Source organism: Protopterus annectens, chromosome 9.part0, assembly GCF_019279795.1.
Source record: "Protopterus annectens isolate FY-2018-M chromosome 9.part0, PAN1.0, whole genome shotgun sequence".
Lineage (NCBI taxonomy): Eukaryota > Metazoa > Chordata > Ceratodontiformes > Protopteridae > Protopterus > Protopterus annectens.
Genome location: NC_056743.1, coordinates 431,984,278 through 432,002,171, shown reverse-complemented (window position 1 = coordinate 432,002,171; position 17,894 = coordinate 431,984,278).

Below are 17,894 nucleotides of genomic sequence, written 5' to 3'. Positions count from 1 at the left end.
GTCTGTAACATCTACTTCAAGACCACCAATTACCGGTGAGTCCAGATTCTGCCTCTCAGTAGCCGTCTTGGCTTTAGGGCTTCTGTTTTGCTACTGGAGAGAGAGAAGCATAGGAACAGTATTTCCTGGGTACCGCTGTTCACTGGGTTCCAGTTTGGAATTTGTGCTTATATTTTGCTACTGGTGAGAGAAGGAGAAGATCACATGGATTCCTGACTCTTTATGATTGGGAAGTGAGTGTCTGTGCTTGACCTTCCTGATTGGTCTGGTTGCTATTCAAGGCATCTGTGATGTCCCACAACTGATCCGGTAATCAAGGAGCCTCAGTCCTCACCACTGGCAACAGTGGGGGATGTACACTGGGAAGATGACAAGTACGCACACAGTAAAGTGCAATTTCCCTTAAGAGCACACAGAGTCCACAGTCAGTCTGGGGCTGGTTTCTCCCTCTTTCTCCAGATCCCAAATAAGACTCCCTACTGGCACAGCTATAGACTTCAGATCTTAGGTTAGGTTCATACTCTTAGGTTCATACTAAGCTAGCTGCCCTTGTGAGCCATTTTAAGCCTAGCCAATTATCCCTTGTGAGACTAAAACCCTACTCCTTGTGTTTGTAAGGCAAACACCTTAACCATTAGGCCACCCTCCCAACCCAGCTGAGTGAGAATCTCAGCTGAGTGTCCAAGTCAAGACTTCCAGCACCCACTCTGTCCAACCAGTGCTTTGTGTCCCTGCCCAAGAAGCTGACACACACACGCACACACACACACACACACACACACACACACACACACACACACACACACACTTATACAAAAACACATACGCACAGCTGGGAAAGGTTGGCACAGGTTTACTAGCTATGCCCCCTTTTGCCCAGACTATAAGGTAGTTATTACTGTCACCAGCCACCTCTTTATCAGCTACTTTAAGGCCCTTAAGAAAGGGTGTCAAATCTTATTTTGTAATGTTACTATTAATCCAAATGGTAGTTTGACCAAGAGCAAGGCTATTAGCAGTAGCCTACACAGTGTCACCAAATAAATATGCAGGTACTCTCAGAACTTAAATATGCCTCACAGATGTCTGCCACAATGAAAGGTTTAAGATATATTTAATAATAAATAATAAAAGAACAAGAAAATACTCAGTAAATAATCACAGCAACATCTGAGTTCAAAATCACAGGAAATATTTAAAACAACATTGCAGGACAGTCTCAAGTAAATAAAACATCTAAGCTATACTTCACTATAGTTCTGACTGTATCTAAGAGAAATTACTGTAACCTAATTAACTTACAGAGTAAAGCAAGACAGATGTGGTGAGTGGGTTTTCCAGCTGATGTTGTCAGGTCAGAGAAAAATACAGAATGCATTCACCTGCTTTTTGGTAACCAGGGCAGCCCATGACTGGATGGTTTCCACTTTGGCAGGTTCTGGCCTGATCTTAACACTCCCTACTCTATGTACCAGGTAGGAGACCTCTGCCATACCCACCTGACATTTACTGAGCGTAACGGTCAATCGTGCCCTCTCTGTAGTCTGCCCAGCATCTCCCTGACATGCTGAAGGTGCTCTTGCCAGGAATGGCTGTAGATGACAATATCATCCAGGTAACCAAGGGTGAAATCTCCTGCTCCTGTTAGGATATGATCTACAAGCCTCTGGAAAGTCGCTGGGACATTTTTCATCCCAAAGGGTATCTTCGTGAACTCATACAAGCCAAAAGGAGTCACAAAGGCTAACCTCTCTTTAGCATTGGGAGTCAAGGGCACCTGCCAGTAACCCTTAGTAAGATCAATAGTGGTAAGATACTCAGCCCCACCCAGCTGCTCTAGAGCTTCATCTGTCCTAGGCATGGGGTAAGCATCTGACTCTGTGTGACAATTTAATTTCCTGTAGTCCACACAGAACCTGGTGCTGTCATCCTTCTTTGGTACCAGCACCTCTGGGGTGGTCCAGGGACTGCTTGACTCCTGGATTAGCCTTAGTTCCAACATTTCCTGTATCTCCTCCTTCAGAGTCTGTTTGACTTTCTCAGGCACCCTATAAGGGGCCTGCTTAATAGGCCTTTTGGATTCCTGTATCCACATGGTACTGCACCAGGTGGGTGCACCCTTGTTTCCCAGTGAACATGCCCCCAAATTCCTGTAACACTGCTCAAATTTCTCAAACCTGTGTAGGGGATAGCTGCTGGGACAGTGCTACCCCTTCCACTGAGGTGTCAGTCTCACCCTCACTGAGGAGATCAGACACCAGATCCCCCTCAGACTCCTCCTGCCGTCCACTGCAAATACTCAGCACAAGGGCCTCTCTATCATGGCAAGGTTTCATGCTGTTAACATGATACAATTTGTGCCCCTGCCTCCTGCCTTGCAGTTCTGCCATGTAGTTAACATCGCTGACCTTCCTTGCCACTTTGAAGGGTCCCTGCAGCTTATTGTGTCTGACAACAACGAGAACCATTACCTGCTGCCTTACAGCATACTCTCTAGCTCAAGCATTCCAATCATACCAAACCTTTTTCTGCTGTTGGGCTTTTGCCAGGTTCTTGTGGGCCAAGTCCACAAGTCCCCTGAGCCTTATCCTTAGGTTTAGGACATATGCTATAACAGACTCCTTGTGGGATTCACACTCACCCTACCACTCATTACAAATCAAATTGAGAGGTCCCCTCACCCTATGCCCATACAACAACTCAAAGGGTGAAAAACTTGTGGATTCCTGTGGCACCTCTGTGTAAGCAAACAATAGATGGGGCAAATATCTTTCCACTCGCTCTTATACTGGTCAGCAAATGCCTGTAGCATGGCCTTGAGTGTAGAGTTTAACCTCTCAACAAGACCATTCATCTGGAGATGGTAGGGGTGGTCTTTAGGTGCTTCACCCCACAGTACTTCCACAGACAAGCCAGCAGGTCTAACATGAAATTGGCACCTCTGTCAGTCAGTTATTTCTTTTGGAAAACCTACCCTGCTGAAAATGTCTAACAAAACATTTGCCACCTTTTCTGTCTCAATGGAGGACAGGGCCACCGCTTCAGGGTATCTAGTAGCATAATCTACTGCCACTAGGATATACTTCTTCCCTGTTGAAATTGGGGAACCCACAATATCCATAGCAACCCCCTGAAACAGCTGCTCAAACACAGGCAAAAGCATCAATGGAGCCTTGACCTTGTCTCCTGCCTTCCCTACCTTTTGGCACTGCTCACAGGCCCTGCAGTACCCTGTTACATCTCTGGAAATTCCAGGCCAATAAAAGTTCTGTATAATAGGTCTCTTGGTACATTTTATGCACATATGACCTGCAAAGGGAATGTCATGGGATATGGCTAGAAGTGGCAGATGGTAGGCTCTGGGTACTACCAACTGCTGTATTCTCTCACCCTCTAGACCTCCCTCAGGGGTACACTCTCTATGCAGTTACCCTTTGTCCCAGTAAACAGATTCCCCCTTCCCTTACCTTTCTTGGGTGGCGTAAGCTATGGAACCTTGCTGACTAGGCTTACTTAGACCGTTGGGCCAATAGCCTAGTATCTACCTATGAACTTATGAACCTTGACAATCAGGTGCCTCCCTGGCTACCTCCCTCAGACCTTGGGTCTGAGAGCTGAGCCTGTCTCAACTCTTCCTTTGTAAACCTTCCCAGCTCCCCTTCCACAGGAAGTCTGATATTCTCTAACAGTGGTGCCTCACTGTCAGCCTGGGTACTACTGCTCACCTATGCCTTTGCATTCACTCTATCCAAGGGAACATCATTACCCACAAACAGCTGTGGCTCACCTTCAGTCTCACTGCTGCAGGGTAGCTCCCTCCCTGAAGTAACCACCTCACCAGTCCTGGCTGCAAGTGTGCAGTCTGTCTGGGTCCCCCCAGGCTACCAGACCTACATGCTTGTCTCCAAGCATGATTGTGCACAAGGTACTGTAATATCAAAACATTCCCAACCAGGACATCTGCAGGAATAACCTGAAACAGAGCTACTTGCTTGCTTCCTTTTCCATCCTCCAAGTCAAGGTGAACCCTAGCCAAAGGTATTTGGAATGGGGTTCCTCCTATAGCTCTAACTGAAGTAGACTGCCCAAGCAAGCAGTGCTCCACTGTAACCATTGCAGGCTTCACAATGGTTAGGTCAGAGGCTGTGTCTCTTTTAGCAGTGGCCTGTTTCCCATTTACTAAGATAGGATATAACCTCTTGTGGTAGTTTGATACCTTTGTTGTCTCCAGACAACTTACTGCTGGCATTCTGTTATTCCCACTTACTAGCTGTCCCACCTTTTTTCCCCACCTTGCCTCCAGGGACATCTAAATGCTATATAGCCCCACTGGTTGCATTTAAAACATTTAATCCTTGGACCTGGATGTGTACCTGGACTAGTGGCTTCTCTTACTACTGTCCGACTCTATTGGGGTTGTTTAGGCTGCCCACCATGGGTTTCCTTAGACCCATGAACAGTACTGGGTATCCGTTTCCTCTGCAGTGGTGCCCTGCTTGCTAGGTACAGGTCTCCCTTTTTCCCCAACTCATCTGTGGTGTTGCATTGTCTATCAGCCAACCAGATTCTCATGTCCTCAGGCAAAGTGATAAGAGCTTGTTCCCTTACCAAAAGGTCTGCCAGCCCATCAAAAGTGGTGATCTGGCACCCACTTACCTACCTATGAAAATAAGTGCTTAGTTCGGCAATATATTCACACACACTTTCATCTACCTTGCATCTATGCTTACAAAACTTTTTTCTATAAGCTTCAGGTGTTAACTTAAAACAGTCTAACAGACAATTTTAACAGTATTATAATTTTAAGCAGTCAGTATCTGACAATTTAGAAGTAGCAATTACAGCTTTACCATGGAGTAAGGGGGTCAAGAACCGTACCCAGAGCCCTTGGTCAGCATTATACTGTTTACATACCCTTTCAAACATATGAATAAAACTGTCAGAATTATTCCCTTCTGTAAATTGTGGAAGACATTTACTGACCTTTTTTGCTTCTAATGTTCGATTACTCCCTTCCCCATTGTCTCCATGACCCTGGCAAAGAGTCACCATCTCCTTCTCATGTTGCCTCTGCCTCTCATTCTCCTCACATTCCAGATGTCACAGTTTCTCATATTCCTCAGCTTGTAGTCATCTCAGTTTCTCTGCTGCTTCTGTTTCCAAATGTTTGGCCTCCAGTTCAAGTCTCTTTAACTCCAGATGGATGTTTAAGTCCTCTATGGAAAGGCTGAACTGTCTATTTTCTGAGAGTTGTACATCTCCAAGGCAAGTCTGACTGTCCATTTGATTGCTGGTCTGTGATGCAGCTATGCCCAAGGCTGCAATAATTTCTGCTTTAGTCAGGTTGGCATGCACCAGTCCTTTAGCCTGGCACATCTCAGCCAACTGGCTCCTTGTCAGCTTTGCCATACTCCTCTGCTGACATCATTGCCTGCTCTCCATGACTAACCAATCTAACAAAAAAAAAAAATAAAACAATTGTGATATGAAACTCTGAATGTTCACTGTGTGGATGATTGAGAGTACAAACACCTTCGTTCAGTGACCACTGTTTACAGGCGATACAAATTCAGTATTCACACCACTGAATCCTAATATGTGGATATCGTACTACTGCCATCAATTAATATGTGGTTTCTCCCCCTTTCTCCAGATCCCCAATAATACTCCCCACTGGCACAGCTGTAGAGTTGCGATCTTATCTGAGTGGCCAAGCTAAGACCACCAGTACCCTCTCTGTCCAACCAGTGCTTTGTGTCCCTGCCCAAGTAGCTGACACACACACACACACACACACACACACACACACACACACACACACACACACACACACACACTCTCTTTGAGATTTGATTGATACACACACATGCACACCTATCTGGGAAAGGCTGGCACAGGTTTACTAGCTATGCCCTCTTCTGCCCAGAGTATAAGATAGTTTTGACTGCCACCAGCCACTCCTTATCAGCTACGCTAAGGCCCTTAACAAAGGGTGATCAATCTTACTGTGTAATGTTGGAAATTAATCCAAATGGTAGTTTGACCAAGTGGAAGGCTATTAGGAGTGTTCCACAGTATCACCAAATAAATATGCACGTACTCCCAGAACTTAAATATCTCTAGACGGATCAGCCACAATGAAAGGTTTAAATATATTTAATAATAAATAATAAAAGAACAAGAACTTACTCAGTAAATAATCACAGTTACGACAGAGTTCAAAATCACAGGAAATATTTAAAACAACACTGCAGGGCAGTCCCAAATAAATAAAGAAAACATGTAAGCTCTACTTCACTATATTCCTGTCTCTAAGAGAAATTACTGTACTCTAGTTAACTTACAGAGCAAAGCAAGGCAGATATGGTGAATGGGTTTTCCAGCTGATGTTGTCAGGTCAAAGACAAATACAGGAATGCCTTGTCTCTCTCAAAGAGTTCTTAAATTAATATCTCAAATGTTACTGCTGGGTTAGCTTGCAGGATAACATCACTTCTTGTCATCTGACTTTACTTCCCAAGCTAAACTCCCATTGCTAGAAAGTGCCAGCCTTTAGCATCTACCTGTGAAAAATACATAGCTTTTAGATCTCTGCAGCTGCTGGAAGACATAAAATAATAAAACACTTACAAGACAATGCAGAAGGATCCCTAGTTTTAGAGATCCTGTTTCCTTGCTACATTAAAACAATCTTTTATGGCACAGTTATAAAATAATTTAATTGCAAGTATTTTCTGAAGTTTTGCAAGTTAACCTTCTATGTTCCAGTTCCCGCTGATAACATTTATATATATATTTACACTCTTGCAATAGTTTATATACATTTCTGTTCTTTTCCATTAGGATACACTGTGGATATATCTTTAAGCTCAGTACTTTACAAGCCCTTTCAACACACACTTCTGTGCCAGCAGTTTGATATACAGACAGCATACAGTTGTAATACATTTGCAACACAAGCAATTGAATCATGTTTATATTCAAAAATGACATATGGTTATTTACAAAATTCCAGATAGCTGTGCTGGCAGTACTCCTTTATTTCACAGCATCTACCAGGAAAAGGTTACAACAAGCCTATAGACCCTTACATCATCTGGCATATCCACAAAGCCTGAGGACATGTTGATGAGACCAAGAACCAGAGCACAACCCAGACGTATCCACAAAGGATACATCATCTGGGACAAGACTGTGGATCACCAAACAGGCTGTGGGCTGCTTCTCATCTTGGGAATTAATGCTGCTGTTTTACTTTTGGTGAGAGAAAAAGCAAAGAAGCATTGTATTCCAGCAGAGTGAAGCTGTGGGGAGACCAGCATTAGTAGTAGCCAAGCAGTAGCTATTCAAGTGATTCCTCCCTTTTCATCATTCTTGACAATTAACTATTTTTTCAGTTAAGTACTGCTTGATTTGCTTCTAAATTCAGAATAACTGCCTAAATACATTATCCATAAATCATCAGGCTGTACTTATAAGTTTTCCCTCAATTGTTTGGCAGTGCTCTGCATAGCCACAGACACATTGAATTGACATTTGTTATGTAAAAGCACCACTGAAATTTCACCAGTACCTTGTTGCACACAGGACAACTAGTTAACGGTGACAAGAACTGCCTCCAGAGTTGCAAAGTGGATACTCCTGACATTACTTTATAGTCTCACTCCAACTGTCTAGTCAATATAAAAGGGTCTGTTGCCATGGATATGAACTTTCTCGCTATCTCTGTTACCAGCTTGGTGGATATGGGCATCCTGAGGCAATGTAGAAATTGCTTTATGTTTACAGACAACCATTTAATTCTCAAGCAAACTGAAATAGTATGTGAGAGATATATTTATAAAATGTCACTGGAGACAAAGTTCTCACATAAAAGCATTCAATGTCAGTAAGGTTAGTACACACAGCGCACCCATCACACCGAATTCAAAGCAGACACAAAGACTCACATATGTTTAGTGACTTAAATGTAATCGACCAAGAACCCAAAGACCTCCAAGATGAAGTACCCATAACAAACACTCTCAACCCTGAATGCATTCTTTCAAAACAACACACACATCAACACATACATCCACATCTCATGGAACCTCTACTTCAGTTGCTTATCTGGGGCCAGGATCTGCCACATTATACATGCACTCACATCACTGAACCACAAGTACCAGTATGACTCAGCCATAGTTCATGTGAGTATAAATAGCCTGAGATGTACCTCCCTGGGCTATATGAAGAGAGACATCAAGGAGCGCTCAGAATGTGTGTCCCAGGCTGATATGATCCTAGCATTGATCATCATTTTATCTTCTCCAAGGATGATGCCACAATAAAAAAGATGACTGACTTTAATATATGCCTTAGTTTCTGGTGCCATTCTATGGGGGGGGGGGGTACAGTTTTTCTCAGCATGGAAGGAGGTGGTCAACAGACCACTCTACTTTGCCAGGGATGGTCTGTACCTCTCCCCTCTAGGCTTTCGAATATTAGCTAAAACATTCTCCTCCTCAAAGTGCCTTTTTTAGGCAATGCCAAACTGAAAGTACTTCTGACATAGAAAATCAAAACCAAGATAATATAAAGGTGTTACTGCTCAATGATAGGAGTCTAAACAAAACACTACACTCCCTAAAGCTCTCTTCACCCTAGAGAATGCTGATGTCTGTACGGTCATGGAGTCATGGTTTAAAGCTACGGAGAGCACACCGACAGTGCAAGGTTATAATACCTTCAACACATTTAGACCAGGTACTAGACAGACAGGGACTGCAAGTGGAAGTGTCTTGAATTACATCAAAAATAAATATACCCCAAGGCTGGTCAAACAGGACAATGCACTTGAGCTTCCCCATGTTCAAATCACCATAGGCAAAATCCAGTACCACTTCTTTGCAAGCTATAGGGTCCCCTTTATGACCCAGGAAACCTATGCTGTGTATTTAACCTTATTAGAAACACTCATCATCCAACTGAATACCATACTCATGGGAGACTTTAATTACCCCCCTATTAATTTGGAATCTTATATGACACCAAATGTACAGGCACAGAGATTCCTGGATTTTGTAAACACAAATTCCCTGGATCAGATTGTGAATACACTAACAGGTTGGTGCAACCATACTGGATCTGGTCCTCACTTATTTTTATTTATTTATTTATTTTACATTGGCACAAACAGTTGGAGAACAATCAAAAAATATTAATTTTAAAAAATAAAGGTAAGTAATAGATTTGGTGGTGGCTGAACTTTTTTGAATAAGGGTAGAATACATGCATAGTACACAGGTAAAGTACATACATTGTAGAGCCAGTGTTGTTTGTAAAGATTAAAAAAAATTATCATTATCAATTGCTCTAGAAGTAGCATATATTATCTTTCACTAGCCTGGGGGCAGAGGGCATGGCATGGCTTTAACTACTTGATTGATGTTACCTGATGAGAAGGTCTTTAAAGGATGGATGTGCTTGAATGCTAGTAGCTACAGAGACATTTTTTAGCCAATTTTTTTACTATATATATAGTGCATGCTATTTGTGTAAAGCTATTGTAGCTGTTAGTGTAGTCTAGTAGTTGATGATCTAGCCTTTTGGAGGAGTGATGTTGTACTAGGTTTTTTGAGGTATATTGGGGAGGGAGGGAATAGATAGAGAGAATATGATAAATGACAGAGGCAGGAGGTTTAGAGGTTGGCAGGTTCAGCCAGTGGAGCTGTCTCACAGTGATGAGTTCATTTCACATCTTGGTACCTGTCAGTTAAGTAGCTTTGGAACCAGGTAAGAGGGCATTAGATAGATGATATTGTTTAGTTTGTTTAGCAGGGAGAGTAAAGCAATGGGTCTGTAGTTATTAAGTTCAGTGGAGGTCTCCTGCTCTTGAGGCTCAAAAATGTATAATATCCTTGCTGCAGATTTGCTTGAGTACTTATATAGGAGAGTGCTGCATACTCCCTAGTGTAATGCCTTCTCTGGTAAGGTCAGATCACAAAATGGTCTCCTACGAAATAAAAAAAAAACTGGAACCGCAGCTAACCTTGGAATATTCAGGAAATAGTCTAAGGCTGTCTTCCTACAATTAAAGTGATAGCTTGGCAAAATGTCAAGCTCCCATAAACCCTAAGAACACTGCTGTGTATGCAGAACTATTCACTGAAGCCCCACACCAGCATATTAAGCAACTGTACCTAAAGGGAAGAAGTGCAGAACTAATTCAAAAAGCCTAGCTACCCTGGTGGAATCACAGCATTACTAGGCTGTATAACGGAAGGAAGAAAATCATGGTAAAAATTAGGAGGTGCAGCACCCAGCAGGATAAAAGTACTCTCCTCAAACTAAACAAATAACTCGGAGGACAAATAATCCACGAAAACCAAATTTGAGGTAAATTTGGCTTCCTAGGCCAAGGACAATTACAAGACATTCTTTAGCTATGTCCACAACCTCAAAGGCAATACACAGTTGTGTGCAGAGCTCATTGTAAACTGAGCTAGAAGATAAAGCAAACCAACTGGCTGACAAACTCAGCTCCAACTTACCCCTCCTTCCCTATCAACCTTCCCTCAGGAAATACCATCAAATATAACTCCCCTGCTATCACTAGGGGCTGGTCCTTAATGCTGTCTCTAAGGCCGAGAACACTGCATCAGTGGGCCTAGACTATATCCCAAGATGACTTCTAAATACCATGAAACCTGATCCATTAGGGCCTCTGTCATTGCTATTTTACTGTACCCTCCAAACAGGCTTTTTGCCTCATGAATGGAGAAGAGCAACAGTCATCCTTTGGAACAAAGGTGGGCCATATCCAGACTCTGGGAACTACAAACCCATAAGTCTCACTAGTCTTATATGCAAAGCCATGGAACGAATTATCATGAAAATTATCAATAATGACATTGGAAACTTCCAGACACTGTATCCAACTCAGTTTGGTTTCATCAAGAGCAGGTCATGCCTACTAAACCTATTGGACTTCTTTGAGAAGGTCACCCAACAATGGATGAGGGCAAAATGGTTCACATTGCCTGCCTTAATTTGGCCAAAGCATTTGACACAATACCCCACTTGGGCATTGTTGACAGACTTTGAGGTCAGGTACAAACCCTTATGTAACCCAGTGAATAGCCATCTGGCTCACAGACAGTACCCAGGAAGTTAAAACTGGGGAATCAACTTTTACAAAGAGGCCAGTCACAAGGGTTCGGTCCTGGGACCACTCCTTTTTTGGCATTTACTTCTCTGAAGTCAAGGCCTATGTCAGTGGTCTGTGGCTGACTAAATGATTGCAAATTAGGAGCTGTCATTGAATTGCCCACTAAGCCTGGTGCTCTCCAGGAAGGGTGAACACAGACAGACAACTGGTGCCAGAGCCATGGACTAAAACTAAATATAAAGAAATGCATAATAGTATCCTTTGGAAGTCATCCACCCCTGGTAACTATCATATTGACAATACACCTCTACCCAGTAGTCAGAGACTTGGGGGAACACACAGACAGTAATCTAACCTTTGACCATCGCATGTCTACAATACTGAGGAAATCATTCTATGTTGTTCAACTTATAAACAAATGTATGGCATCTAAGTCCAAGTAAGTCATTTTTCCTCTGTATATGGCATTAATCAGACTTACTCTTGAGTACATTTCCCCCTTTGCTATATACCTAACCAAGCATATCCAACAACAGAGGTTCCTTACTAAATGAATACAGGGCATAAGTAACATGACCTATGCAGACTGCCACAAGGCCCTATTCCTGTAATCTTGTCTCCTGCAGGCTGTAGAGATGAGATTTATGCCTGGCATATAATGCATTGTCAGACCCCAATCTGATGGATGTCCTGCATATCCACAAAACAACCAGCACCAGAATTACCCATTCTAAAAGACTTAAACCCTGCCTGTGACATAAATAGGACCTGCTAGAGAGGAAGGTATGTATCCCAGAGACTATCCCATCTATGGAACAGGCTCCCCATCAATGTGAAGCAGAGTTCCTCCCTAACCCAATTCAAGTGTAACTTGCACAATTGGATGGGGCACAGGAAATTTATCCCTGGTCTGGCCCTTATGTCTCAAATGGACACAGGCAGCCTGTAGATGGTTCATCTCCAAGGGGCCTGCTTGTAAATGTTTCATCTCTTAAGTCCCTGCTTACACTTGTCAAGGGTACCAGAACTTGTCAGAGATTTTGGCTGCATGGCAAGGCTTAAAAAGACCCTTGTGGTTGTTAGCCTAGTAAACACCTATGAACATGTGACCTATGAGCCACAAAGCCTCGACTGTCTTTGAAATGAGAAGATGTACTTAATTTCTACTTGTACATGCTTTCACTGTTGCTCTCTCTTCTGCCTTCCCCCCAAGCTATAAACCTTGCTGATTTTTTTCTTCCCTGGATAACCAAAAAAGGTGATAATGCTTTTATAAATTGATTCCACTAATTGTATCTCACTTATTTTATGACTTTGTTGTACTGTATTAACCCACCGGATATGCAGTAGCAAGGCCCACCCAACTCCCAGCACTAGGTGACTTTTATCAAAATTGATGAATAGTCATGTGGCTGTCTTCTTAATCCACATGAATATTCAGCTGGCATTCTGAGCATGCGGTAAACAGATTGTGCAAACTTGTTAGTTTATTAAAGGGAAGAACAAAAGCCCAGTACTGGTAATGGATCCATATTAATTCATCAAAATAATGTAATTTAGTAAAATGTAATCATTCTGTGTGCTTCCTAGTTGAACTGGTTGGTGTTTCACATTGTGCTTATTTGCTCCACGTTAAGGGATGCATGGCTGTCAACCAATCAGGGACAAATCTCAAAATCAGGGACATTTTAGAAATATTAGTATTATTAACTGGAGATAGACAGTATAAGAGACCGTGAAGTAGCATGTATTTTATGAAGTAAAAGCAGTGTGTAACTGTAATTATTGTCATTGCATGTAATTCACCACCTATTCTCTGAAAACAATGGACTTAGAGAGTCAAAGCTAAAATTTTAGTCAAAAATCCAGGACAGATGAGGGGTATGATGAGAGCTGGTGTTCCTTGTTTTGGAGATTGAAGCTTGAGAGCAATGTTGAGCATCTTTCTAGTACCCCACCCCCCTCTATTTGCGTGTACCTTGTGCTTGTGTTTTGCTGCTTCGCATTTGTATTTTAGTGCAGATACAGCTTACCTGTACATGAGAGGGTAACTATCACCCTCTTTCTCTCGTTTTTACTGACTCCTTAGTTATAGTGTTTTATTGTTCTTTTCATTAAATGACACTCTAGCTCCCACTCCTTTACCTATTCTACCCAAAAACTCTTTTAGCTGACTGATTGACTTCTTTGGTGATTCCCTGACCTGGGTGTAGCCCCGCTCCACTCGCCCTCGCTTTGATCGGGCTTACTTCGCTCCCATATCCTACCCCCTTTCCCACACACCCCTCCTCTCCTGCAACTTATACTTATCCAAGCCACACCCCTCCATGACCTCATCCTAAAACATCCACTCTACAACCTCACTCAGTCAAACTATTAAGACTCAATAGATTTCCCTCCTCTCACCCATTATATCTCAGTTCTTGCATCTAAAACCATATACTATATTTCTCTCATACTACTACAGGACATTATCCCCTCTGCCACCTGTATCCTTACTCTAGCCTGAAAGCATTATTACCATTTCAAGTTTACCTATTTATCTATAACACCAATTTCCCACCTCAAACATTTATCTCAATCAATCTAAATATAACCTCTTCAAGTATCTTTCTTTCAATAGAAACACTTTCTGCTTCATTCACTCCTCTACTAGCCACTACCACAACCCCTTATTTTCAAACTAAACCACTACCAACTATGACCTCTTTCAAACTTATCTCACTCACATTTATCATTGCCCTACTATCCTTGGCCCAACATCTGTCCTAATACCTCCTGTCCCTACACCTGTCCTCGTACCTCCCTGGACTACATGAAAAGAGACATGGAAGAGCTCTCCGATCTTGTAGCCCAGGCAGGTATGACCCTAGCCCTGAGTAGCATTCTGCCATTGCCCAGAATGATACCGCAGTTCAAGGACAAAATGATTGACTTCAACAATTGGTTAAGCTTCTGGTGTCATTCTAAGGGGATCCAGTATCTGCTTGGATGACATGGTCGACAGACCACGATGCTTTGCCAGAGATGGCCTGCACCTGTCGCCCCTGGGATTCGGATACAGGCTAAGGCCTTTTTTAGGCAAGGTTCAAATGACAAATTCACCACCGTAACAAGAACAGGCAAGCAAAAACTGAGGGTAATGCTACTCCATGCTAGAAGACTAAATCTCAAAATGCACTCACTCGAGGCACTCCTTAAAATGGATCGATATCTGTGCAGTGACTGAGACCTGGTTCAAGGCTCCGGAGAGGCTATAACTCAAACCACACTTTTCGGCCATGTAACCTGAACCAGAACACCAAAGGCAGAGGTGTGTCCATATTCATTAAGGATATCCACACCTCCAGGATAGTCGCTCAGCATAATGCATCCGAGGTTATCCAAGTGCAACTAACTCTGGGCAAAACTGCAATCCAAATTGTAGCTTGCTACAGATCCCCGACCATGCCCCAGGATTACCACTCCTCTTTTCTTGATGTACTGTAAAATATTAGGGTTCAACCAAACACCCTAATAATGGGCGATTTCAACTACTCGTGTACCAACTCCTTCACACAACGCTTTCTGGAATTCATAAACTCCAACGCCCTGGATCAACTTATCCACATCCCCACCAGGGGCAACAATATCCTAGACCTAGTCATTACCAACATGAGTGATCGGTGTTCCACACCTGAAGAACTCCTCGTTGGTCCGATCAGACTATAAGCTAATCACCCTTGATATCCACATCCCGCCCCCACCCCCCATTAAAGAAACCATGGTAAAAAAAATTTCCAAAGCCAACTTCATGCTTCTTAAGACAGAAGTGGTGAACTTCATGACACCCATGCAGATGGACAATACTGTTACAACTGCTGAATCCTACAAAAATGCACTATATAAGCACTTACATGAGTGCATGGATCGTACTATCCCAGACAGAAGCAACACACTATCCTCCAAAAAAGGAAGCCAATCTGGTGGTCCCCTGCCATAAACAAACCATACAACAGAAGGAAGAAATTGTTGCAAAAGAGAGTAAAATCCCATGAGTGGAGGTCAGCCTCAGTAAGAAGCTGAGATCCCTTAGAAGATCCTCCAAAGCTAGCTTTGAAAACAAAATTGCCACTGATTCTAAGGACAACCACAAAGCATTCTATAGCTATGTCAAGAATCTCAATGGCAACACCCAGATCTGCTCTGATTACAGCACAATGGCAAGAAAATTGCAGAACCAACTGATATTGCCAACATCCTGGCAGATAGGTTCAGTGCTAACTTTACCCCCCTCACCCCCTAAAAGGCCCATATCTATACAGGAAGAATGAAGAGTCCCTGTAATCACAACTATGCAGGTAAAGGCTGCACTCTTTAAAGCCAAAAACACAGCATCCATGGGACCGGACAACATCCCAGGCTGCATTTTACATGAACTTCAGAACAAACTGGCTCCCCACCTAAGCACCATGTTCAATAATAGCCTCACATCAGGCTTTGTGCCCACTGAATGGCGTACAGCAACAGTTATCCCACTCCACAAAGGGGGAGCCACCACTGATCCTGGGAACAATCGCCCTATTAGCCTGACGAGCCTGGTCTGCAAGGCCATGGAACGTATCATCATGCAAGTCATAAACAAAGACATTGGTAACTTCTAAACTCTGGATCTCACCCAGTTCAGGTTTGTGAAAGACAGATCATGCCTCCTGAACCTGAACAACTTCTTTGAGGCAGTCACCAAAGCCGTAGATGAGGGTAAGGTGGTTCACACAGCCTATCCTGACCTCACCAAGGCTTTCAACATCATTGCCATTCTGGAATTATAGCTAAACTCACTAAACTAGGTATAAATCCCTACGTCACAAGATGGGTTGCCAACTGGCTCACTGACAGAACCCACACTGTAAAAATTGCACACTCCGAATCTGACCTCAAACCAGTGACAAGTGGAGTACCACAGGGTTCTGTCTGCAAACTAGGACCCATAGTCGAGTCCCCAAATGATGTGAAAATCCTACAGAAGGGCCTCGCTGAGACAGCTGCCTGGTGTCAGAGCCATGGCCTCAAGCACAGTGCCAAAAAGTGCATTGTCATCCCCTTTGGCAAAAACTCTGTACCCATGAACTACTACATAGACAGCAGTCTACTTAACACAGAATGTGTGATAAGAGACCTTGGGACCCAGGTGAACAGTAGTCTTTCCTTTGATAGTCACATCGCCACAGTAGTTAGGAAGTCCTTCTATGTGACACACATCATAAAAGGGTTCTCATCCAGGAAAAAAGAGGTCATTGTTCCTCTCTACTCGACACTCATTAGACCCATTATAGAGTACAATGCCCCTTTTGGAATGTACCTCAAAAGACATCTGCAGCAGCTGGAAAGGCCACAGAAGTACCTCACAAAGAGGATTACTGGCCTCAAACAAATGCCCTACACTGACCGTCTCAAAAAACTCCAGCTTTACTCCATAGCATATCGCCTACTCTGAGATGATTTCTGCCTAACACATAAAGCTATGTCAAACCCAGAGCTGTTGGACATGCTACACCTAAAAAATTCCCAATACCTCCGAGCTACACACTCTAGGGACCTAAACCTTGTCACCACAATAAACAGGACATGCTGGAGGGATAGATTCCTGTCCCAGAGACTTCCCAAACTCTGGAACAGGCTACCCATCTATGTCAAGCAAAGTTTGTCATTAGCACTCTTCAAGAAAAATCTTGATGAGTGGATGGGAAATAGGAAATACACCCTGGGGATCACTTCTGTGTTTCTGCTCGACAGTGGTACAGAAAAATAACTTTCTTGGGTGGCGTAAGCCAGGGAACCTTGTTGGCTAGGCGTACGTAGGCCCTTGGGCCAATAGCCTAGTACCTACCTATGAACATATACCACTCCTATCATCTCTGTTACTATCCCTCTCCAACTTCACCCAACAACCCAGTCCACTGTCAGAGTAAGTCTCTTAATTATCTCTCCTCAGCTATTTGCCCCCTATCCAACACTATTCTTTACTCTAAGATACTTTCAAACACACACTCCTGTTAATAAAAAAATATGTATGTATGTATGTATATATATATATATATATATATATATATATATATATTTATAAAAAAAATAAACTATTCTCCAAAACAAAATTTCCTATCCTGCACTCCCTAACCCACATTAAACTTCAGTCTGACATCCATCCCAACCCAGGCCCTGCTCTTACTACTTCATCTAACTGACCCCCTTCAGCAACCACAAATACTACCATCCCCCTGCGCCTACCTTACCTCTAAAAAAAATGTACTTCAGACCTTCTCCTTATAAATTTCAACTCAGTAGCCTCCTAAATAAAGCTCACGAATTCCATGCAGTCATGGCCCTTTATACCCCAGACATAGCCATTGTACAGCAATACAGCAACCTGGCTTAAGCCCCATATAAAATCAGAAGAAATACTCCCTGATGGATATAGCATCATTAGAAAGGATAGATTATAAAAATGTGGTGGCAGCATTGCTATCATATACAATGATAACCTCAAAATAGTTCAGCTAAACGCCATCCCACCTAAACCCCCTAGTTCAGAAATTTTAGCTGCCAGGCTCAATATAAATCAACACAAAGCTATTGTCACCATAGCTATCTGCCTCCCTCCTTCAAATAATCTACAAAATATTGAAAATATACTTGAATGGGCTTCCTCTAACTTTAGTCATGAAACAGTAATACTTGGTGACGTTAACCTCGACTGGCTCACCTG